At 54.8% G+C, this 24157-nt stretch overlaps 2 long non-coding RNA genes across 2 annotated transcripts; both read left to right on the forward strand.

Annotated features, from left to right (window-relative positions):
* The first annotated feature begins 504 nt into the window (after positions 1–504).
* LOC149523487 (uncharacterized) lies at positions 505–4719 on the forward strand. Its single transcript, XR_016346925.1, has 3 exons — positions 505–2363; positions 2660–2829; positions 4506–4719. It is a non-coding gene; the product is annotated as an uncharacterized LOC149523487 (long non-coding RNA).
* A 12021-nt stretch (positions 4720–16740) lies between these two features.
* Positions 16741–24024, forward strand: LOC149523488 (uncharacterized). The gene is made up of 3 exons (XR_016346926.1): positions 16741–16917; positions 18635–18819; positions 23812–24024. It is a non-coding gene; the product is annotated as an uncharacterized LOC149523488 (long non-coding RNA).
* The last annotated feature ends 133 nt before the right edge of the window (positions 24025–24157 follow it).

Raw genomic sequence — 24157 nt, forward strand, 5'->3', positions numbered from 1 at the left:
TCCCATCATACGCAGTTTGGGTCGGGGCTCCCAGCCCCCCGTACGTCACGCTCCAGTCCCTGCCCTTGCCTCCCTGGCCCAGTGCTGGGGCCCTGCAGGCTGTGGGGAGCTGCTAGCCAAGGCCAGGATGGTGGGCAGGCGCCGCCCAGCCCTTACATGTCGGTGGGAGCCAAGGATGCTCAGCAGCTTGAATGCTCGGGACTTGCGGCAACCAGGATGCTCAGAATCACGTCAGCACCCCAGGGAGCAGCGGCCCCATGCGCCTCTGCGTGCACGTGTCTCCTCCTCTCCCGAAAGATACACTGGCTTTGGAAAGGGTCAGAAAAGGACAATAAAAATGATGAGGGGTTTGGAAGGGCTGCCTTGTGAGGGGAGATGAAAAGACTGGGACTTTTCAGTTTAGAAAAGAGGAGACCAAGGGGGGATAGGGTAGAGGTTGGTAAATCATGAGTGGCATGGAGAAAGTGAATAAGGAAAAGTTATTGACTTGTTCCCATAACGTAAGAACTAGGGGTCATCATATGAAATGAAACGGTAGCAGGTTTAAAACAAAGAAAAGGAAGTTTTTCTTCACGCAGCACACAGTTAACCTGTGGAACTCCTTGCCAGAGAATGTTGTGAAGACCAGGACTTTAACCAGGTTCAAAAAAGGACTAGATAGATTCGTGGCGGTTAGGTCCATCAATGGCGATTAGCCAGAATGGGTAGGAATGGTGTCCCTGGCCTCTGTCGGAGGCTGGGAATGGGTGACTGGGAGAGATCGTGTGATGATTCCTTGTTCTGTTCACCCCCCTGGGGCACCCGGCATTGGCCACTGTCAGAGGACAGGACACTGGGCTGCATGGACCTTTGATTTGACCCAGCTTGGCCGTTCCGATTTCTTAGGTTCTATAGGATGAGCACTGGGCTGTAAGCAGGCAGCCTCAGCGGATCCAGGAAAGAGGAAAAAAAGCCATGAATGTCCCCTGTGAAAAAGGGCTTTCGTATGTGGGACACCCCGACTTCCCTTTAGCGACAGGCAGCTTGCGAAGACCCCCTCCTCCGCTGGTGGTCGCCAGTCTCTTTGATGGAACTGGAGATGGGGAACAAGTAGCTGCTGCTGTCGTTGAAGTCCAGTCTCCAAGGGCCAGGCCCCTCTCTTGGACAGGCTGGTGGCTGGTACCAGAGCTGGCAGTAAAGGCCATCCCGAGTGTGTATCGTCCGGTCCCTCTCTTTGTGGCCTGTTCTGGTCACAACACCTCCCAGGACTGGCTGTTGAAGGCCACGGTCCCAGGAAATGCTGGGGTCCTTCCTTCCTTCCTTCCTTCCTTCCTTCCTTCCTACCAACCATGCCCATGCCAATGCCCATGCCCTGGTTACTGTGTTGACTAATTAAGCCCAATCTCCGACATATTGGGGATGGTTCATTAGCTTCCAGATCCATGTTTCTTTATTTTTAATGGGATTAATTTAAAAAAAGTCTGAAGCCTTCCACCCCGGTCTGTTGTTTAGACTGATGCACGTATTCTGCCTCCCCGCTGGCCATTCCCCTCGGCACTGGGGACGGAAGGTTTTGGTCCCATCTTCTGGACTCTCCGATACGCCCTGCACTTGAGCGTAACGTCTTGGTACCTCGAGGGCTCTATCGGACAACGGGGCTGCTCAGGAATTCCTGGTGGGAGCAACCCCGCCCTGATACCTGCCTTACCCTGGCCCTTTTTGGGCACCAAATGCAGCGTGGGTGCCAGCTCCTTGAGAAACACGGGCAGCGTGTGCAGACCGGCCCACTTGTGCTGTACGCTTTCCTGCCCATGTAGGCAGCACTCACCAGGCACAGCCACGAGGAGACTGCCACGCGGAGCCCAGCTTCGTTGCCTTTGAGAAGGCATCTAGGCTCCGGGCGTATTGGTCCCCCGGGGAGGACGGGAGCCTGGCGAGGCAGCAAACACCCACGTTACTTGGCACAAATCGACTCGGAAGCCCCCGCGCACGACGGGACGTTCCGCCGCAGGCGCCAGCCAAACGGCCTCACGCTCCTCTGCCCGGCCCCCTCCCCTGCCCGCCTGGCTCCCTGCGGAGGCACTTGGCAGGACTCCCCCGGCAGCGTGTTCTGCTCCCCTGCCAAGCAGGACACAAGCGGGAGGGGGGGGGGGCTCATCGCATCTTCCGTTAGTTGTGCAACGTGTCGGCCGGGCTGCCAGGGAGGCCGGGGAGGAGCCGGGGCAGGGCCCGGTACATATACAGGCGCTGTGCGTGTCGCCCGCCGCGCAGAGGGGAGCGAGTGTCTTGCAGCGTCCGTCTTGGCCCTGACTAGGCAGCCCTCTCCACCATGAAGCTGACAGTCGTCTTCACGCTGGTCTCCCTGGCGCTTTGCTGCTCCTCAGGTAAGTGAGCTGCGGCAGGTGTCCATAGGCCTGGGTGGGAGCAGCCTCTGCTGCCTTCTGTTTGCAGCGGAGAACGAGCCCTCGTCCGTCATTCCCTCGCGAGTCCCGCTGAGCTAGGCCGGGGTGGGCCCAGCGGATCCTCGCCCGAGGGAGAGCTGCACGGCCCGGGAGCAGGCTGCTGCTTTCATCCATGTTGCTCCATGAGCTCGCTCCTCCTCCCACTGCGAATCGGCCCCGAACGCTGTGGCCACGAGGGCATTTCGAGGGGCTGCCCCTTCCACGCTTCTGTCTTGCAGCCGTCGCTGTCCTGGAGGTGGTTGACAAGCTTGTGTCCGGTCTTGTGCCCAACCTCACAACAAACGTGGTTTCTATTCCCACCGACGTCCTCGCCGACCTGCTCGCCGGGGTCCACGGCTGCGTGGCTCAGCTCACCCCCAAAGTGCAAACGGCTCTGCAGAAGATACTGGTCAGTGCAGCTTCCGGTTCTCCCGTCTGCGGTGGCTCTCTGGCCCGTGCTGGGGAGACGTGTAGCCCCAGCTGGGGCTTCCCTGGCGCTTACGCTCCTGATGGGTTTCCTGGGGGTGAATGGCCGGTAGCCCAAAGGGGCTCCCCCTCTGGTGTCTCCAACGCAGGCTGAGCGGCGCTGACAGGGCTCCGGTGCAGCCGCGCTGGGGAGCGGAGAAGGGAGCCTCCTGGCTGAGCAGTGACCAGCGTTTGCTTCCGTCCCCTTGGGCGGCAGAGTGAAACGCTGCCCCTTTCCGAGCTGTGTGGTGGGGCAGGCCCAGCCCTCTCCCCTCTCCCCCTGCCTCGTTCCCTGCGTCAACACAGACTTGCCCCCGCGTGCGTTCCCTGAGCAAGGTGCACCCGAGGGGGAAACGCAGGAACTGGGGGAAGCCAAGAGCGGAGCCCAGACGAGCCCGGTGCCACCAGCCCAATAGGTCCCTGCTGTGGGCACCACTTCCCCCAGCCGCCGGGGACACGCGGCCATGCCCACGGCCCGGCGGGGCGGTTTGGCCGTCCCACACGTAACCAAAGCAGAGAGCAGATCCTCAGCTTCCCGGGCTACCGCTGCCAGCGCATCTGCCCCTTGGCTTTCCAGACTCTCGCTCCCTGGCCCTGGGGACTCAGCCAGCCCTGCTGCCTGCAGCGGCCGGCCAGAGTCAGGACAGGTCACCTCGCCTTGGGCAGGGACTCTTCGTAAGGCCCAGTCAGGGCCCTCTGGGACCACCCGGAGGCCCTCCCCTGCTCCCCGGCCAGGGGCCAGTGCCAGCCTCGAGAGTAGGGTTGCCAGATGGTTGAAACAAAAATACTGAACACCCGCCCCCCCCCCCCTCAAAAAAACACCGGGAAAAAATTCTGTTGAAGAAAAATAAAGGGGGGGAGAGCGAAGTTGTTGAACAAACAAACAAACAAACAAACAAAATTAAAATAGAACAGCATTAAAATAGCATGTCCCCTTTAAGAGTGAAGGCAGGGAACAGGGGAGAGGTTGAGCACTAAGACCCAGGGGAGTCATTGCTTCCCCTTGGTCTTTTTGCTGGCAGCCATTTTGTGCTGGCAGCCTTGCAGAACCAGGTAAGCAGGGTGCTGGAAACTGGGGGTGTTGGGGTCCGGAGGGATTCGGGGGGGGGGGGGGGGAAGGAGGCGCTGAGTGTTTGTAGGGTTGCCAGGTGCCCAGCATTTTTGCCTCTTGACCTGGAGTAAATATCAGAAAATACCGGAAATCTTCGGTGTCCAGTATTTTCTGAATTTTCTTACCCAACAGGAGGCAAAAATACTGGACTGTCCGGGTGAATACAGGACACCTGGAAACCCTACTCGAGAGCCCCATGCCCCAGGCCTGATGGGCATTTCCTGCAAGCTGCTGTGTCTTGTCTCCTCTCTTGCCCCAGTGCATTCTCCCGGCCTGACGCAGGCTCAGTCCCTGTGCTGCACGGCCCGGGGCAGAGAGCCGCTGGGTTGGGACCGTCCCTTGCTGGGCAGCGCCGGAGCGTGCTGCTACCCGGAGAGGCACCCAGAGCGTGGCCCTGCCCCCAGGAGATGGCAGCCGTGTGCTCCGGCACCGCATCGTGTCTGATTTGCGCCTGGCAGTGCGACCCTGGCCAGGCGTGCGGCAGTAACCGCTCCGGTTTTTTCTTGCAGGGCCTGGTGAACACCGTGGGCTAAGGATTCCAGCAGAGCCAGGCGCAGCCCTCTGACAGATGAACGCCAGATGCCCCCTCTCCTTCCGCTCTGACGCCAGCTCTTCTCCTCTGGCTGCATGCAGCCCAACTGCCTCTTCTGTCCCCCTCCCCGGACCTCCATGAGGGCTCAGAGTCCTCCCCATTGCCTGTTCCAATAAACTAACCCCAATGCACGTCCTTGTGTGTCTCCTTGCTCAGCGCTGCGCACGGGCTGCGGCGGGCTCTAGGGAACAGCTGGGGTTCCCCCATCGTTAGACATTCCTGGGAGCACCACCATAACACCAAGGGCCTCACCGTGACATGGGTGGTGTGGATGTCACATTCCTTCCGCCTGTGTTTAACCCGTTAGTGCCTGGCTACAACATCAGCCTGTAGGAGTGTGACAGGAGGGAGGGGAACGGCGCGAGGTTTTCCTCCATCTCTGTCCACAGTGTCTATCCCGGGAAGAAACTGTACTCGGGCTTCCCTGCTGCATGGTGCCACCGGGGGGCAGATCGATTCTCCCTCCCGGCTCCCTTCCCCGGGGCTGGGCGTCACAGATTGCTAACACTCTGTGGGTCTGGAGCAAGCTGCAACATTTCTGGGGCCAGCGCCCCTCGGCGCTACGGGAACGGCCTTGCGCACAAATGGGAGGGGAAAGAAGCATTGAAGTCCCCCACCAGAAACACAGATGGGCCCTGCAGCTTCCTGCACAGGCATCACCGAATGTGCCCGGTGAACCGTTCTCTGCCTGGCTCCTGGGGTAAAGAGGAGTCGTCGGCCTGGGAGCCCCGGCAGGGTCTGCGAGGGTCCCCGTGGAGCAGGGGTTTGTTCCCAGCACTTCTCCCCGGCCCACGGGTGTCAGTGTTGCTTTCCAGGTGATTCCCCGGGGATGGCCAGAGACGGTGCATGGGCCTTCCCCAGCAGCCCCCCCGGTGTAACCAGAACCTCTTCTCTGTCACTCGCATGTGGAGGAGGCTGGGAACCACGCTCCCTTCCCCGACAGTCCCAGATCTTACGTCAAACTCCCGTCCAGCCGCACGCCCACCTGCCCCTTGTGGGGGTAGTTGGGTTCAGAATAAATGAGGTTGGGATAAAACAACTGAGTAGAAAGCAGCTGGTGTCTAACCCCTTGGACAGTGGTGTTGGCCCGTGCAAACCACACAGGTTTCAAGTATCTAATGTGTGGATGTCACCTGGCACTCAGGGTATGTCTACGCTGCCGCCCTAGTTCGAACCAGGGTGGCTAATGCAGGCATTCGAACTTGTAAATGAAGCCCGGGTTTTAAATATCCCGGGCTTTATTTGTAAGTTCCTGGGCACCGCCATTTTTAAATGCCCCGTAGTTTGAACTACCTGCCCGCGGCTACACGCGGCACGGACTAGGTAGTTCCAATTAAAGCTCCTAATTCGACCTACCGTTACTCCTCCAGTCCCGACTCAATCGTCCCAGCCGGGGCTTAAACACCTCTAGGGGTGGAGATTCCACCCCCTCCCTAGGGAACCCAGCCCAGAGCTTCCCCCCTGCCTAGGGAAATCGTTTTTCCTAATATCCAACCTGGACCTGCCCCCCCTATTTCAACTTGAGCCCATTGCTCCTTGTTCTGCCACCTGCCCCCACTGAGAACAGCCTCTCGCCAGCCTCTTTGGAACCCCCTTTAGGAAGTTGCAGGCTGCTCTCAAATCCCCCCTTGCTCTCCTCTGTGCACTGAACGAGCCCAAATCCCTCAGCCTCTCCTCGTAGCTCATGTGCTCCAGCCCCCGAATCATTTGTGCTGCTCTCTGCTGGCCCCTCTCCAATGCGCCCACATCCTTCCTGTAGTGGGGGGCCCAGAACTGGACACAACGCTCCAGATGTGGCCTCACCAGAGCCGAATAACGATAAATAATCACGTCCCTCGATCTGCTGGCAACGCTCCTCCTCATGCACCTAAGAGTCCATTCGCCCCTTGGCTACAAGGGCGCCCTGCTGACTCTTCTCCAGCGTCTCATTCGCTGCAACCCCCAGACTCCTTCTCTGCCTCTCTCGAGTCTCTGCCTCCCAATGCCTCTCCGGCCCCTCCCCCGTGTGCCTGCAGGAGCGAAGCCACCAGGCCGTGTGTCAGGCACGGAGAAGGTTCAGGGGGGTGAGCCAAGCTCAGCAGGGCGGGGACGAGGGAGCCCGGAAACATTCGTCCCTCTCCGCTCTAGATCAGGAGAAACAGAGCAACTGTCCCCTGGGGGCTTCCCGGCGCTGCGGTGGGACTGGACTGCGGGGCAGCGCACTGGGCACCATCTCTCCACAGGGTAGTGGCATTGGCAGCAAGCAGGCAGCCCGAAGAGGAGAAAGAGAAGCTGCCTGGGAGATGAAGGGAGAGCTGCATATGCCGACCTTCAACCCTCGCTCTGGGGCTGGTGCCAGCCCTGGCTGGGGGGGGGGGCATTCACTGTGGGGGCGCTGCTCCCCTGGAGATGAATTTCTGTCCCCTTGCCCGGCTGAAGGTTACGCCCATGCCCAGTGAGTCACCGAGCGCCACCCTACCGCCATCTTCCTGCTCCGCGAGCGTTGGCGCAGATTGGCGGCAGTTAGGTAAATGAAAGAACCTCTCCCAGTGAACATCCGGAGAGTCCCACGAACAAAACCCTCGGGAAGCCACACGTCCCCGCTGGGGTCACCAAAGAATCTAGAGATGCAGAAAGGGCCTGATCCTGGGCAGCACCTGAGCCAATGCTGGAGTCTGTCTTTATCCGGGACAGCTCTGACACAGGTGATTAATCCTCCTGCCCCTCTCCCACGTGGCTCGGCTGCTCCCAGGCTTCGCCCAGTGTAGTGCGAGGGACTGACCGTTCCCACGGGACAGGCCGGAGCCCAGCCATGCTCGAGGGTGCATCCGGACTCGACTGGGACACCAAGCCCGGTTGCATTCCCCTCGGTGACACTGACGGGCCAAAGGCTTTAACGCAGCAGAGTCACTGTTGAAAGTTTAGCAGCCCTGAGGAGCGCCCAGGGCGCGGTTGACAGAGACGTCAGCCTGTGTAGCACAATCACCTCCACATTAGTCAATCGTTTACGCTTTTTCTTAAACGTGCAGCAAAGAGGAAAACAGTGAAAGCGTTGCAGGTGGCTGGGATTCAGCCAGAGCCGCGGGGGTGCAAATGTCCTGTGGTCCCCTGGGCTATGTCTAGACTGCAAGCCTCTTTCGAAAGAGAGCGTCTAGACTGCACGCGGAATTTCGAAAAAGCAAGCCGCTTTTTTGAAAGAAAGCACCCAGTGAGTCTGGATGCTCTCTTTCTAAAAAGCCTGCTTGCTTTCAAGAACGCCTTCTTTCGAAAGAGCACTTTCGAAAGAAGGCGTTCTTCCTCGTGGAATTAGGTTTACCACCATCGAAAGAAAAGCCGCATTCTTTCGATTTAATTTCGAAAGAACGCGGCTGCAGTCTAGATGCAGGTGAAGTTTTTTCGAAAAAAACCCTGAGTCTGGACACAGCCCTGCTGTCTGGCTTGTCCCACCCAGGGCACCGCTCCACAGCGGGATCTTGAAGGTCTTGTAATTTCTCCTCTTAAGGTCCCCAGTAGGGAGTGGTGAGTGATAGCCCATCCCCTCAATGCTTTCTTTACCAATTATGCCCCTTATCCAACCTACCAGTTCTGGGGTATTTGGTTCTGGCTCCACACGTTGTGTTTTTAAGTTCAGCAGAGTCCTTGAATCGTCTCCTCTCAGCCGTTAGCTGCGACGAGTTCGCTTGTTCTGTCTCCCTTTAGAACTTTCCCCATCAACATTTGTTATCTGAGGTTCTGGTAACTGATGGGTCGGATCCAGGGGTTCCCTTGAGACTGTCACCTGGTGTGTTGGTCATGCCACTGAGCCTCCTGATTGCCCTCTGGGTGACCCACCACCCTGTCCTGCCAGGTCGGAAGCTCTGGGCTCTCCCAGTCAACGCACAGAGTTGGGGTAACTGCTCCCCCCCCCCCAGCAGAGCAACACAGATGTTGGATCAGCTCAGCATGGGAAGGGCTCAGCTATAAGGCACCCAGAAGCACAGCCCCAAAGAGGACCAAAACCCCACATAAAGCCATTTCACTCTGTATGAAAACTGTACAGCAAAAGCTCATAAGTTTGCCCTCTTTATCAACAAAAGAGAGATGCACAGTGTTTGCTCCCCCGAGGTAACAATTATTTACACTGGGCTTGATAATAAACAAAGGTGTTTTGATTTAAGTATAAAAAAAGGATGTAAGTGGCTGCAGGTGAAAACAGAGAGATCGAAGTACGGTACTAGCCAAAACAAACAAAACACGCCAGCTAATCCTAACACACTAAGAAACTGGTTAAATGCCAGTTCTTACCCTAACTGTTGTTCTAATCTTCTCTTTCACAAGCTAGGCAGCCTCTTGGCTTGGGCCCCCTTGTTCCCCATGTTCAGTCTGAGAAGTTTCCAGCAGGCATCTTGGATAGTAAGTGGGGGTCTCTTGGCATCTGGCCACTTTCCCCCCCTCTAGTGTTTGGTTTCCCTCCTTTCTAGACCCTTTGCCCAAGTTACTCAGTTACATTTTTTCTCACCTTGGGTGGAAAAGTACTCGATCCAAAACGGGTTTCAGCATCAGGTGGACTGGCCACATGTCCTGGCAGGACCAAACACAATCTAGGCTTACAGGAAAAAAGAAAACCATTCACAGATTGTTACCTTGAGCACCGGGCCATTAAGTTTCCATAGTATCGGTAATGGCCCTCTTTAGTACATTTAGACTTATAAACAGATCCATTCTTCAGATTTCTAACTTCACGCGCAAGAATGATAAATAGTCAAAAATAGAAAAGACACATTCAGCAGATTATAACTTTAAAAATTTGTCACAGGATACATTTTGCCAAAATTTGAGTGATGCATATTCATGTTTATAAGCCAATGGTCATAAAGTTAGAAGACACCTCCCCCCAGAAATCACTGCTAGAGGATTGGACAATGTCTAATGCAGAGGCAAAACTAACCCATCCAGTGTCACCAAACCCTGTGAAGAAGTTCATCGCAGTTTTTTCCAAAGTTCTGGCTTCCTGTCCCCCGGATCCGGAAAAATTTTGGGGTGTAGCATTGCTCCCAGGTTACCACTAGCCATGCCTTTTAAAATGCTAATGTCTTGGAATTTAGTCACCAACACCATGATGCGGCTTGCCTCAGTTTCCCCCTCCACACAGCAGCGTAGGTTTGTTACAACTTTACTGCCACCATCAGCTGTAAGCCTGTTTACAAGCATTAAGCTTAGAAGCTCCTCTTTGGCCTTCCAAGGCTCTCTCACAAGCAGCTTTCCCTGCATCTCTCTCTCTCCTCTCCTTAATGCCATACGTCTTCTGGGTGCATTTTCCTTCTCTGCAACCGGATCCCTGCGAGGTTTCATGCGAGCCTCACTCACAGGCACATGGCTGATTTCCCTGCAGCTCTTTCCCTTACCCGAAATGAGCAAACAGAAAATCACAAACCAGGAACCAGGTTGTCTGTCCTCCAGGCACCGCACTTAAAATCACTGCCGGTACTCCAAGCAGCTCACTGTGTGCACTGCCCTGCCGACCCTGGCCCGGCGGGCTCATGGAACAAACAGCACACCAGGTGACAGTCCCAAGGGGACCCTGTGAGCCAGCCCGTCACCGTGACATCTTAGGAACTTTCACAAACTTGTTACAGTTGAGCTCACAGTGCGGGGGAATGCGTAGGCCTGATCTTCACCACCGAACCTCCATCTCTGTGAAGCAGCTTTGCCTGGCAATTACAAACCAACACTTCATTTTAATGTCAGCCTCTAAGGGGAAGTGCGTGGGTGTGTTTGGGGGTGGTGGTGTGGTGTTAATATACTTAGTTATATTTTAAGGTTTCCAAAGTCTTTGTGCTGAACTAGGCATTTACAAATCTCACTTGACTCAACATGAGGAGGATTTAGACCAGTGTTTCTTAAACTGTGTGCCGTAAGGCAGTTGGAGGTGTGCTATGGAGAACAACAGAATTCAAAACGGCCATCCTTAAAGGGGTAGGCAAACTTTTTTTTTTTGCTCAATAACTTTCCCCCGTCCCTTTTTTTCTTCTCAATAACTTTCCCCCCAACCCTTTCCCCCCTGACTTTTTTTTTTCAACAAACAATCCTTGGTGTTCCCCAGAAAAAAAATTATTGTTTGGTGGTTCCTTGGTCTTAAAAAGTTTAAGAAACACTGATTTAGACCTTTTAGATGTTAACACAGTTGAAGAACTTACAAGTAGCTTTATTTGTCCCTAAACTAAAACTTAAGCTGTGCTGTTGTGTGTCAGTATGACATTTTAAAAAGGAACTCTGCTTCCTTCTTCAGTCCTATGCTCTGGATGGCTAGGGGAGGAAAAGACTCCCTCTCCTTCTTCCCCGCATACCCAGGTTAGGCTACGAGCAGCGCTGTGGCACCTGAGGCTGGGTCTACACTTGGCGATTATTTCGAATTTACTACGTTTGACTTCTGGGCACCCAATTTTACAAATTTGAAGTTCTGTGTCCTCACTCCAGGGAAGGATCGAAGGGAGTCTGGGTAGTGCGTCCACATTCATGGAGCCTGTCTCAGACTCAGAGCCCCTGAAGAGTGGCAGGAGGCACCAGTTAGGATACGTCTACACTGTGGAGCTATTTCAGGGCACTGGAAGCATCTTGAAATAGCTATTCTGTGTCTATTGAAGCAGCCCGTTATTTCAAAATACATTTCAAAATTACGGGCGGCTTATTCTGCTGTCCCGGTAGCCCTCGTTCCATGAGGGTTAAGGGGAATTTCAGAATAGCAACTTATTTCAAGATTTGTGTAGACAGCACCAAATTACAAAATAAGCTATTTCAAAATACACTTGGAATAAAGTACACAATGTGTGTAGTGCACATTGCATAGCTTATTTCCAGCTAGGAGTGCTAGGTAGATGCACCCATAGTGCAAAATAGCTGCCCCGAAGCATCTACGCCAGGCATGTAAAACTCAAAGCCTACTGAGGGCTGTACAAATGAAAACCGATAGCTTTCAGGACCACCAAAGAAAATATACTTCTATCGGAAAGTCGTAATTATTTATTATTATAGATTATGTTTTAGGTATATTTTATAATATTTTTTCAGGTCTTGTTTGAATAAAATACAATAATTGGTTGTTAAAAATTATTATATATGAGCAAACAACAATTTAAATTTAAATATAAATTTAAGGTACTTTTTAGGGGGGAGGGATAGCTTTGAGCATTGGCCTGCTAAACCGAGGGTTGTAAGTTCAAGCCTTGAGGGAGTTATTTATGGATCTGGGGCAAAATCTGTCAGGGATGGTACTTGGTCCTGCCGTGAGGGCGGGGGACTGGACTCAATGACCTCTCAAGGTCCCTTCCAGTTCCAGTTTATCTCCATATATAATTATTTTTTTATATGATACATAACTTTTTTTTGTTGAAATAAAAACAAGTATAGACAGTGGTTAATCAAATAGAACAGGCTTCTGTGAAACTTTGAGATACTTTCTAAGTTTGAGATTTTGCATAAACATAATTATTCATGTGATTGCAAAAAATGGACATATATTTATTGATATTAAATTAATATAATACAGTTTGTGATTTTGTTTGGGAATAAATACATAAAAACAAAATATTAAATTAATTTTTTTTATTATTCAGCACTGACAAACAAATACAACAGTAGCATCAGAATAAAATATAATAGTGTGAAAATTTCAAATTAAAACCTGCAGCATTTCAGTCCCGAGTATTCTTTCCAGAGAGCTGATGCCGCTTTTGTGATACCAGTTTTTCAATATTTGGCTTGCTATTTTGAGCTGATAGTACTCTAATTACCGCTGATAAATGTTTGTCGTTTAACCTTGACCTTTTGGGTGTTTTGTTGGCTTTTATAAGCAAAAACAGCTGTTCACATAGGTATGTGCTACCAAACACTAACAATATTTTTGACGCAAATTTACATACTTCAACAAATTGCCTGGGCACATATAATGAAGTTGGCTTTCTTAATTTTTACAGATATTTCTTTTTTAAGAAAGAGTCACACTGAATTTCGATAAGTTCCATTTGCATATTTCCTGCAGCCTTTTGAAAATCCTAAGAAAACGCTGCTGTAAACAAGAAGAACTTATCTTCACATGATTTGAAATCCTGGAATCTCTTCTTGAATTCACGTCACAGCAGTACAATATTTGATGCATTCACAAAATGTGAACTGGGGTGTTTTCTTTTTTTTGTTTCAGCAATTGAAAATGTCTTGGTCAGTTGTAGTGTCATGCATGAGTACGAGTTCAAGAAGCTTTTCAGTTAAATTGAAATCATTGTCACAAGTAAGCAAGAAGACAGCCAGATGCACAACACCACCAGTATCTGTACTTTTGTCAAGAGCAATAGAAAACGCTTCAAAAGTTGATGATTTCTCTTTTAATTGCTCACTTAAATCACTTGCCATTTCATTTATCCTCTCTGCAACTGTGTTCCGCAACAAAGAGATATCTTTGAATACTTTCGCATTTCCAGGACATACAATTTCAGCAGTTTTCACCATGCACTCTTTTATAAATTCACCTTCAGTGAACGGTTTTGAACTTCGCACCATTAAGTCTGACAAAACATAATTAGCTTTAACTGCAGCTTCACTGTCTCTGTTAATTTTTGTAAACACACTTCGCTGTCTATTCAATGCTGTCTTTAATTTCAATGACTTATCTTGACATAATTTCCCTTCTATTTATCGTACTTTTCTCAGTGGGTTTCATAATGCCTCTTGATATTATACTTCTTTGGAACACTGATAATTTGATTGCATATTAAGCAGATAATCTTGCCTTTTAGTTGACAACAAAAATAACACAGTTCCCATTTGTCCTGGAAAACCTGGTGCTCGTATTCAATCTTCCTTTTTATAGATTTACTACTTTCTGGTTTTGATAGTGACATTGTGAAGGACTTTTTATAGCACAAAAAGCACAGCAATCCACGATGAACGAAAATCACAAACTGATGAACGTGGCAGAGAAAACGGCAGAGCACAGCGTATGTACTGGCGGCGTAAAGTGGGGGGGCCGAAACTATACCCATCCTACTCACACGTGCAAATATGGCTTGGTACAAAATCATGCGCAGCGGCGGCGTTGCCTGCATGTGACTTAATAGCAGCTTATGTCCTGTGCACATGTGCAACTTGAGAGTTTTTTCTTAGAAGGACCCGCGGCCCTATATCTCTTTATAAACAATGTAACCGGGCGGGCCGCACTTAGAAACTTTATAAACATGTAGTCGCTGGCCACAAAAAAATTCAATCGGGCTGCATGTTTGACATGCTTTCGTTATTTCGGACTAACAAGTTCAGGAGTAACGTTATTCCTCATGAAAATCAGGACTAGAGAGTTCCAATTCTGCAGCCCCTTATTCCGGAATAACGGGCTTGGTAGTGTGAACGCATCACTTAGAAAATCGACCTTGGGGGGCTAATTTAAGACAAAGGCCCTAATGTTAGACCAGGCCTTAGAGACTAACAAATACAGTAGATTATGAGCTTCCGTGGGTAAAACTGACTTCATCACAGGAGTTGGAGTGGAAATAACAGAATCCAAGTCTCAGAGGGGGAGCCGTGTTAGTCTATAAATTAAAAAAAAAAACACGTAGTCTCTAAGTTGCTACTGGACCACTCGTTGCTTTCTAACAACAAATATATAGCTGGTATCACGAGCTTTTGTGGGCATAATCCACTTCTTCAGAATTCAAGGTACATACAACAGCAACAGCAGTTACCTGTTAATTGTGTTAAAGAAGCTAGTTAAGTAGGCTGGATGTGTCCCATTCATAGCTAGTGATGTGAAAATGTGAAGATCAAAGTTTGGGGAAACTGACTGTGTAATGCGTTAACCAGTTCATGTCTTTATTCAAGCCCAGGGTGACAGTGTCAGATTTGCAGATGAATTCCAGGTCAGCAGACTCCCTCTGCAATTGTGTGATACATTTCCTTTGTGGAAGAATGGCTACGTTTAAGTCCATCCCTGAATGCCCAGACAGGTTAAACTGCTCCCTCCAGGTTTCTGTGTCACTATTCCTGATGTCTGATCGGTGTCCATGTACCCTTTGTCGCGGAGACTGTCCAGCTGCAAAGATGCAATCGCTGTTGGTGAACTGAATGAAAACAAAGTTTTGACCCCCAGGCCAAAAAGTCAGTCAGCTTGGAAATCAGATGATCCAACAGGATAAATCTCGGCTCTGCTGCTGCTCCCGCAGCCTGATTTTGCCTCCAGGTGCTGGGCTCCCCCTACCCAGTCAGTTTCCACCCCCTACTCAGACACTGTCTCCTTCCCCCCCCCGGTAAGGCTCTGTGTGGTGCAGCTGTACCCGTGTCTCTCCCAGGAGAGAACTTGGGGAGGGAATATCATTTTTTGCACCGGCTTCTGCAGGTGACAGCTTGGCTGCAGGGCTAGGAAAGGCGCTCCCAGCACTGCAGCCAAATGGCAGTTGTTCAGCAGAAGCCGGTAGCTGCACGTTTACACAAGCCCTGGGCACTGTGTGCACTAGCGATTAAGCTGGGGCGCTTGGGGAGCAGCCTGGGCCTGGGGTGCTCTAACGCAGGCGCGTGGCTGCTCCTAACCAGCAGCAAGGCAGAAACGTGGGTGGTTTGGGCGCTACGGGTGAGACCCAAAGCGTTAAACGTTTGCCGTTTGTTGTAGTCCCTGGCAGGCCTGGCTTGGGGGCGAGGGGGGGGGGGACACAACAGGGGCTTTGGCGCAGCATCGGCCCTCGTGGGATCCAGCGTGCAGCACACACGTCATCGGGGGCCGCACGGGCCCAGACCAGCACCCGCCACGAGGCTCCCGGAGAGTCTGGATCTGAGCAGCCCTGGGCAGGGGGGTTGGGAACTCAGCTCACAGCCAGCGCAGCGGTGGCCCCACGCTCAGCCGGCTTTCCCCCCAGGCGGGTCACTCCAGGTCTGGTCTAGCAGCTTACCCTCCAACGCGGCAACACGTTTCCTTTCCTCCGGTCACGGGGCCGTGGGGGAAGGGCGTCAGGCAGCGAGGCGGGCGGGCGACGCTGTGGCTGGGGCTGCTGGTACCGCCCAGCCCGAGGAAGAAACGCCTCGTCAGCCAGTCCCTACATGGCCCCGACTGGCAGGGACTGTCTCCGGAGAGACAGGGGAGGACTGGGCTTTGGCTGGGGCTGCCGGGGGTGTTGCTCCTCTTTCTTGCCCGTTCTAGCCAGGGCACCTCTCGGGTCAGGGCGATACGGCCCAGGGGCCAGGAACGGGAGGGGCGGCAGCTCTGACTGGGAACTTGCTCCAGGAGCTTCGGCCGGTTCTTTCCCTGCGTCGGTGTTTTTGTCCTTTTGCACCTTCCCCGCCACGGATCCCTATGGACCCCGAGCGGGGGGAGGGTGACGCAGCCCGTCCCCCACTCCTGGGTCTGCCACTGGGCCCAGTACCGGGCCGAGCAGTTCGGTTCATGGACGTCCGGCTCTGCCTCTTCTGCATCCAACGGGCAACGTTCCCGCCGAACCCTGAATGCTCTCGATTCGCTGCTTGTGTGGGCGAACTCGCCCCTTCGGCCTCCCTCCGGGCCTTTCCCAGCCGCCGCGGCGGTGGTAGGTTCTGGCCACCACTTCTGGACATGGCGGCACGTTTTGTGGCTGCACACAAGACATGGACACATCCGTGGGCTCTGTGGTGACAAGAGGCCCCCTCAGGAATCCCCTCTGCTGACGGCCCAGCGCCGAAATAGCGACTCTGATGCCTGGCGGCGTTTGACCATTTGTGGCACCACAGTGCAGTTCTGAAGCCCCCACACGAGATCGCACGCGGCGTGGGCAGAGACGGGCCTCCCACGCCGCACGCCCCCCCCGGAACACTCAGCAGGCGCCGCAGGAATAAGACACTGACAAAGGAAGCCAGTTTCATCGCCTTGTGAGAAGGCATCTAGGCTCCGGGCATTACTGGTCCCCCAGGGGAGGACGGGAGCCCGGTGAGGCAGCAAACACAAGTTTTTGCTTGTGACATACACACTCTGAAAACTCCCGCGCATGACGGGACGTTCCGCCGCAGGCAACAGCCTCACGCTCCTCTGCCCGGCCCCCTCCCCTGCCCACCTGGCTCCCTGCGGAGGCACTTGGCAGGACTCCCCCGGCAGCGTGTTCCGCTCCCCTGCCAAGCAGGACACAAGCGGGGGGGGCTCATCGCATCTTCCGTTAGTTGTGCAACGTGTCGGCCGGGCTGCCAGGGAGGCCGGGGAGGAGCCGTGGCAGGGCCCCGGTACATATACAGGCGCTGTGCGTGTCGCCCGGTGTGCAGAGGGGAGCGAGTGTCTTGCAGCGTCCGTCTTGGCCCTGACTAGGCAGCCCTCTCCACCATGAAGCTGACAGTCGTCTTCACGCTGGTCTCCCTGGCGCTTTGCTGCTCCTCAGGTAAGTGAGCTGCCGGCTGGACGCTGCAATTCTTCCCGTAATGGAAAGATTCACGCTGTGCCTGAGCCCCAACCTTTGGTTTTAATAAACAGACTAGGGAGCACAATGGGATCTGGCCGGGCCCCTCCGGCAGAGCCTGTACGATGCGTCAGGATGCGCCTCGCGAAGCAGCATTTAAACTAACCTGTCACTATTTGAAAATGGTCAGTGGTGTGAACGGGGAAGCTGGGTTAGCTCTGGGAGTTCCTGCTTCATGGTACCAGCCAGTCGCCTCGGCGCTGCAGCTGGAGGCTGAGGCTTTCCACGGGGCGCTCACTGCGCAGATCTCACTGGAGCTGGGCTCCGTGGAAAATCTCTACCAAGGTTTATGCCTTGAACAGACCCCGGCACAGAACGTAATTCAAAATGTCTGTGTCCGCGCCCCCAGCAGCCGCACAGATCTGCCTGCACCATGCGTGGCAACAGATAGACAGGACGGCTTCTCAGGAGTCTATCTCCTAGCTAACTGGTCAGGCCCAGTTCTGCTGCCTCGTGCAGCTGAGTTCCTCCAGATGCAAAGAGGTATAAGTGGGAGCAGGACTGGGCGCATTAGTATTACAGTGAATAATCAAGTATCGGAGGGGTCGCCGTGTTAGTCTGAATCTGCAAAAGCTGCGAGGAGTCCTGTGGCACCTTAGGCTGTGTCTAGACTACATGCCTCTGTCGGCAGAGGCATGTAGATTAGACACATAGGCAAAGGCAAATGAAGCCGCGATTTAAATGATCGCGGCTTCGTTTACATTTACATGGCTGCCGCGCTGAGCCGACAAACAGCTGATCAGCTGTTTGTCAGCTCGCACGCTAGTCTGGACGCTCCCCTGCCGACATCAAAGCCCTTTGTCGGCAGCCCCGTTATTCCATCCAGACTAGCGCGCTGAGTGGACAAACAGCTGATCAGCTGTTTGTCGGCTCAGCGCGGCAGCCATGTAAATGTAAATGAAGTCGCGATCGTTTAAATCGTGGCTTCATTTGCCTTTGCGAAAACAACAAATCTACATGGCTCCGTTGACGGAGCCACGTAGTCTAGACGTACCCTTATAGACTAACCGAAGTGTTCGTCATGCATCTGACGAAGTGGGTCTTTGCCCACGAAAGCTTATGCTCCAACACTTCAGTTAGTCTATAAGGTGCCACAGGACTCCTCGCCGCTTTTAGTGAATAACCATTCGCCATCCAGGCAAGGTTTACACTGAGCAAGATGGGGGAAGTCATTCCAATCCGCAGAGTAATTTACTAGCAAGCTTTGGGAACGTGGGCACACGGAGAGAGAGTTAAGGAGTGGTTTGTGCCTTGCTGGCAGAGGAGCAAAATCCCTACGGAAAGTCCCAGCGTTAGGAAAAGAGCCCTTAAAAAGGGAGCGATTTTAAGCCGACATTTCTGTGCATTTCTCAAAACACGGTGGACCTTTAAATCCGAGGCCAGCGGCAGTGGAAGGATCTGCTTGGTAAGGAGGCCGGGATGGTCCAACGTATCCTTGCCCTGAAGGAGAGGGCCATAGGCTGGGGTCGGGTGTCTGCTTTCATCCATGTTACTCAATAAGCTCTTATAGCTGTGGCCATGGGTCATGCCATGCTCTTCCCCACCCTGACGGTGAGAATTAGCCCCGACCGCATTAGCACAAGGCCATTCAAAATGACCACTCATGCCCCTGTCAATGTTTGATGAGTTTCTCTTGCAGCTTCTGCTCTCTTGGAACTGCCCGGCAATCCCGTGTCAAACCTGGACCTGGCCGGCAATCTCGTGTCAAACGTGGTGCCAAACCTGATTTCTGTTCCAGTCGAACTCCTTACTACCGTGATTGAAGGGGTCCAAGGGTGTGTGAAAGACCTCACCCAAGTGCTGTCCGCTCTCTCTACACTGACGGTAAGTCCACCGGCTTTGAGTCCAGTCTCACACTCAGTCCATTATACGAACTGTTCCCAGCCCAGATTTACTATTATTATGGCATGGAAATGGGGGTGGGGGTGTGACCCAGGCGAACAAAGTTAGGACGCATCAAAGAACCACCCGGCCAGAAATCTATTCAAGAAGGCAGGGACCCAGGCTGAACTGGAGAGAATCAATGGCATTTGAAAGTCTATGGACTGTGTGGCTATGTCTAGACAGGTATGATTTTCCGCAAATGCTTTTAACGGAAAAGTTTTTCCGTTAAAAGCATTTTTGGAAAAGAGCGTCTAGATTGGCACGGAAATTTTTGCGGAAAAGCGTCCGTGCCAATCTAGACGCGGTTTTGCGCAAGAAAGCCCCAATCGCCATTTTCACCATCAGGGCTTTTTTGCGCAAAATGGTTCTCAGCTGTCTACACTGGCCCTCGTGCGCAAAAGCATTTGCACAAGAGGGCTTTTTCCCGAATGGGAGAGTCATTGTATTTGCGGAAGAACACTGACAACCTTACATGAGACCGTCAGTGGTCTTGCACAAATTCAAAGCAGCCAGTGTAGACAGCTGGCATGTTTTTCAACAAAAGCGGCCGCTTTTGTGGAAAAACTTGCCAGTCTAGACGCAGCCTGTGGGTATTTCCCCTCGGAGAGGAGATTAGAGGCTGTTTGAGTCTGACTGGCGACCCGGGAACGTCCGAGCACGTGATGGCTCCTCTAGCCTGGCAAGGTGGCTAAATCGAGGTGATTTGTTTTCTTAATTCGTTCCTGTATCGAATCGTTTTCTACTAACGAATGACAATTAGACCACAGCTCCTCCTAAGGCCCCATGTGTCTTCTCGGTATCTGAGCTGGGAGGAGCGGAGAAGGGAGCCTCCCGGCTGAGCTCTCATCCCCTTGGGCAGCAGATCGAAACGCTGCCCCTTTCCGAGCCCAGCCCGCTCTGCCCCCTCCCCCATTCCCTGCCTCACCACAGACTCGCCCCCACGTGCGTTCCCTGAGCAAGGTGCACCCGAGGGGGAAACGCAGGAACTGGGGGAAGCCAAGAGCGGAGCCCAGAGGAGCCTGGTGCCACCTGCCCGAAAGGCCCTTGACGCGGGCACCACTTCTCCCAGCCGCCGGGGACACGCAGCCATGCCCACGGCCCGGCGGGGCGGTTTGGCCATCCCACACGTAACCAAAGCAGGGATACGGCCGCTGTGTGTTCCGGCTCCCCCTCTTTCTGATTCGTCCTGCGCAGGATGTGACGTAGTGGGGGTACTTTCTGGGATGTGGTGACCCCTGCTGTCTGGAGCAAGACCCAGCAGGGAAAACCTCACTATGCAAAGGTAATGCCAAACTTGTTGAACCAGACATCCCCCATGGAGAGGAACAAAGGAAGGTGGATGCTGCCCTGGCTGGGGGGCAGGGCTGGAAGAGAATTAGTTAGTTCCTGTCTGGAAAGCAGGGGAGAAGGAGCTGGGGAGGGGGGCTGGGACTCCCCTATCTCAAGGGGAGCACTGAGGACTCTTAGCCCCAGTTCCTGTAACCAGATTACATCTGTGCTATGCTGTATCCTGGAGGAGCAATAAACCACCCTCAATTCCACTGGCTGGTGGAGTCTGTTCATGCCATTTCGGGGTGCAGGAGACGGGGGACCCCCAACGCACCGTCACACTGGTGTCAGAAGTGGGATACACTGCACCCCGTGGATGGAGCTCCCAGTGGCGAGCGACAAGGCGCTGTAGAAGCAAGAGCCCTGGAGCCAGGCGTGCTGGAGACAGAGCGAAGCGGTTCCTGGGAATCGTGGGGCGCTGCAGCCCTAGACTGGTGAGTCTGCACCGAGGGGCCCAGCGGGCAGATGGCCTACGCCTGACTCTTGAAGGCAGAGCTGGTGGGGCTGTGCAGAGAGAGGGGCTTGCCTGTGCAGAAAGCAACCAAGGCCCAGCTGATTGCCCAGCTGGAAGAGAATGACCAGCCACAGGGCCAGGATCTTGTCCCCCGGGGAAGCAGCCAGACCCCCCCTGAGAGTGTGTCAGGCTCAGAGAGGGGGAGGAGCGCTGGAACCCACCGGAGAGATGAGACAGCGTCTCCCGGGAGGCCTGCAAGCCGTAGCCCATCTAGGGCAGGGGCCAGCCCAGCGGAGCTGCGGCGGCTGGAGATCCAGCTGCGGATAAAGGAATTGGAAGCAGAGGACCGAGAGAGGGACCGCCAGGACTGAGAGAAGGAGCGCCAAGATCGAGAAAGGGATCGCCAGGACTGAGAGAGGGAGCGCCAAGATCGAGAGAGGCAGCGACAGCATGAGCTGGCCATGGCAGAGCGGAGAACCGGCGGGGCACCGGCTGCGCCAAGTGCGGATGGGCCCCAGGGTCCTGGGACTGCCAGACGCTTGGAGAGGCTCGTGGTGGCCCAATTGAAGGACGTGGGTGACATAGACGGGTTCCTCAGCTCCTTTGAGAGGGCCTGTGGACTGCAACGGGTCCCCCCGGCTGACTGGCTGCAGGAGCTCATCCCAGCACTGAACCAGGAGGCGGCCGGAGTGCTCAGTCAGCTGGAGAACCTACAGCCAGGGGATTACAACCGAGTCAAGGAGGCCCTGCTGCACAAGTTTGGGCTGACCCCTGAGATGTACAGGAAGAAGTTCCGGGGGGTACAGAAAGGTCCACGGGAGACCTATGTGGATCTGGCCTCCCGCCTGTCGCAATACGGCCGCAAGTGGGTGTCTGGAGTCGGAGCCCAGACCGCAGAGGAGCTGCTCAAGCTGGTCCTGATGGAGCAGTTCTATGAAGCGTGCCCACCCAAACTGAGGCTGTGGCTCAAGGACCGGAGACCAGAGAACCCCCAGGAGGCCGGGAGGCTGGTGGATGAGTTCACGGAGAGCCGGTCCGGGTGTGAACGGGAGTCCCGGAGAGAAAGGGAACCGCGCAGAGACCGGATCTCGGCTGAGCGACGGAGGGAGTCAACTACGGGGCGAGACCAAGGAACAGGTCGTCTGCGCCCCAGAGAACCAGCCAGGGCCTGGACAGAGACAGCCCAAAGCCTAACTTGCCATCGCTGTGGGCAAAAAGGCCACAAGAGGGCTCGGTGCACCAGGTCCCAGGACCGGGGACTGTCCAGGGTTAACTGGCTGGGGCGGGAGGAAGGGCAGGCTGCCCCAGAGGCAGGGGCTGGCAAGCAAACCTCAGCTCAGAGAGAGGGGAAGGATGCTCAGTGCACCTCCCCTGGGAGGTCTGATTCTCAGGAGGCGGATTTCTCCGTGTACCGGGTGGGGGCAGGACGGCCCCTGCGGAGCGAGTGCCTCGTACCCCTGGAGGTGGATGGTAGGAAGGTGACGGGCTTCTGGGACACGGGGGCGGAGGTGACTCTGGCCCGATCCGACATAGTGGCCCCGGAGCGGATACTACCCCACACCCAGCTGACCCTGAAGGGCATAGACGGGTCCCCGTTTAAGGTGCCTGTAGCCCGGGTGCATCTGAAATGGGGGGCGAAGGAAGGCCTCAAGGAAGTGGGGGTGCACCCACACTTGCCCACCGAGGTGCTGATGGGGAATGACCTAGAGGAGTGGCCCCATGAATCCCAGCGGGCTCTAGTCACTACCCGGAGCCAGAGCCAGCGGGGGGCTGACAACGTGGGTCCAGGGAAGGACTCCGGGCAGTGTCCTCAGGGTCCCATCCCAGTGGACACGGGGTCCAGCCAGGCTGGGACTCCGGACCTAGGCAGAGGTGGGGGACAGGTCCCGATCCCTGCCTCAGCAGCTGAATTCCAGGCTGAGGTGCAGGCAGACCCCTCCTTGCAGAGGCTGAGGGACCAGGCTGGCCTCCGTGCAGCTCAGCCCCGGGGGAGAGGTGGCCAGGAGAGATTCCTGCGGGAGCGTGGACTCCTGTTACGGGATTGGCTTCCCCCCAGGAAGGTGAGGGCATGGAGGGTCCAGCGGCAGCTGGTCGTCCCCCGAAAGTATCGCCTCGAGCTGCTGTATTTGGCCCACGATGTCCCCATTGGGGGCCACCGGGGGATCCGGAGCACCCGGCTGAAGCTGCTCCAGCACTTCTATTGGCCGGGAATCTTTACAGCCGTGCAGCGGTACTGCCGGTCCTGTGACTCCTGCCAGAGGGGCGGGAAGGCCCAAGACAGGAGGAAAGCGGCTTGGGGGTCTCTACCCCAGATAGACCCTCTGGGCTTGCTGAGAGAGTTATGGGAGGGGAAGGCCTCCCTGGATGGAGCATCGGGGGTGGAAGCCGCCCTGGTTGTCCAGAGAAGGCTCACTGGGCTCATGGCCCCGGCCCGAGAGACCCTGGCCAGAGATCAAGGCCAGCGGAAGGGTGGGTGTGACCCCCGAGGACAGGCCTGCGCCAGTCGCCCTGGAGCGGGGCGGCGAGTGGACAGAGGGAAGCCAATTCATGTGGGTCCTCGCCACGGCCGGCCTGAGTCAAGGGGAGCACCCATGTCCCCGGGGCGGGTTCCCACGCAGAGGACCCGAACTTCCCTAGGTCACGAGTGGAGTGACCCTGCTCAGTTCGCTCTCGGAGGGGGGAGAACTGTGACGTAGTGGGGGTACTTGCTGGGCTGTGGTGACCCCTGCTGTCTGGAGCAAGACCCAGCAGGGAAAACCCCACTATGCAAAGGTAATGCCAAACTTGTTGAACCAGACACCCCCATGGAGAGGAACAAAGGAAGGTGGATGCTGCCCTGGCTGTGGGGCAGGGCTGGAAGAGAGTTAGTTAGTTCCTGTCTGGAAAGCAGGGGAGAAGGAGCTGGGGAGGGGGCTGGGACTCCCCTATCTCAAGGGGAGCACTGAGGACTCTTAGCCCCAGTTCCTGTAACCAGATTACATCTGTGCTGTGCTGTATCCTGGAGGAGCAATAAACCACCCTCAATTCCACTGGCTGGTGGAGTCTGTTTGTGCCATTTTGGGGTGCAGGAGACGGGGGACCCCCAACGTGCCGTCCAGGGTGACCCCGGCCAGGCGTGCGGCCGTCACCGCTCTGTCTCTTTCTTGCAGGACCTGGTGAAAACCGTGGGCTAAGGATCCCAGCAGAGCCAGGCGAGATGAAGGCCAGACACCCCCTCTTCCTCCTCTCTGACGCCAGCTCTCCTCCGTCTGCATGCAGCCTGAACCGCCTCCTCTCTTACCCCTCCCCAGGCCCCGCTGTGGGCTCAGCACCCCCCACCCACTGCTCTCAATAAACCACCTGCAATGCACGGCCTCCTGCGTCTCCTTGGCAGCGGCCGGGCGGGGCCGAGGGGTCTCCCAGACTGTGAGGGGCTGGGGGCTGTGGTTAGGGGGCGTCAATGCCCAGTGCTCTCCCTGCGAGGGGGTGGCTGTGGAAGTTGCCTTCATGGCTCCA

The sequence above is a fragment of the Pelodiscus sinensis genome, chromosome 16 (assembly GCF_052426305.1).
Source record: "Pelodiscus sinensis isolate ZL-2025 chromosome 16, ASM5242630v1, whole genome shotgun sequence".
Taxonomy (NCBI): domain Eukaryota; kingdom Metazoa; phylum Chordata; order Testudines; family Trionychidae; genus Pelodiscus; species Pelodiscus sinensis.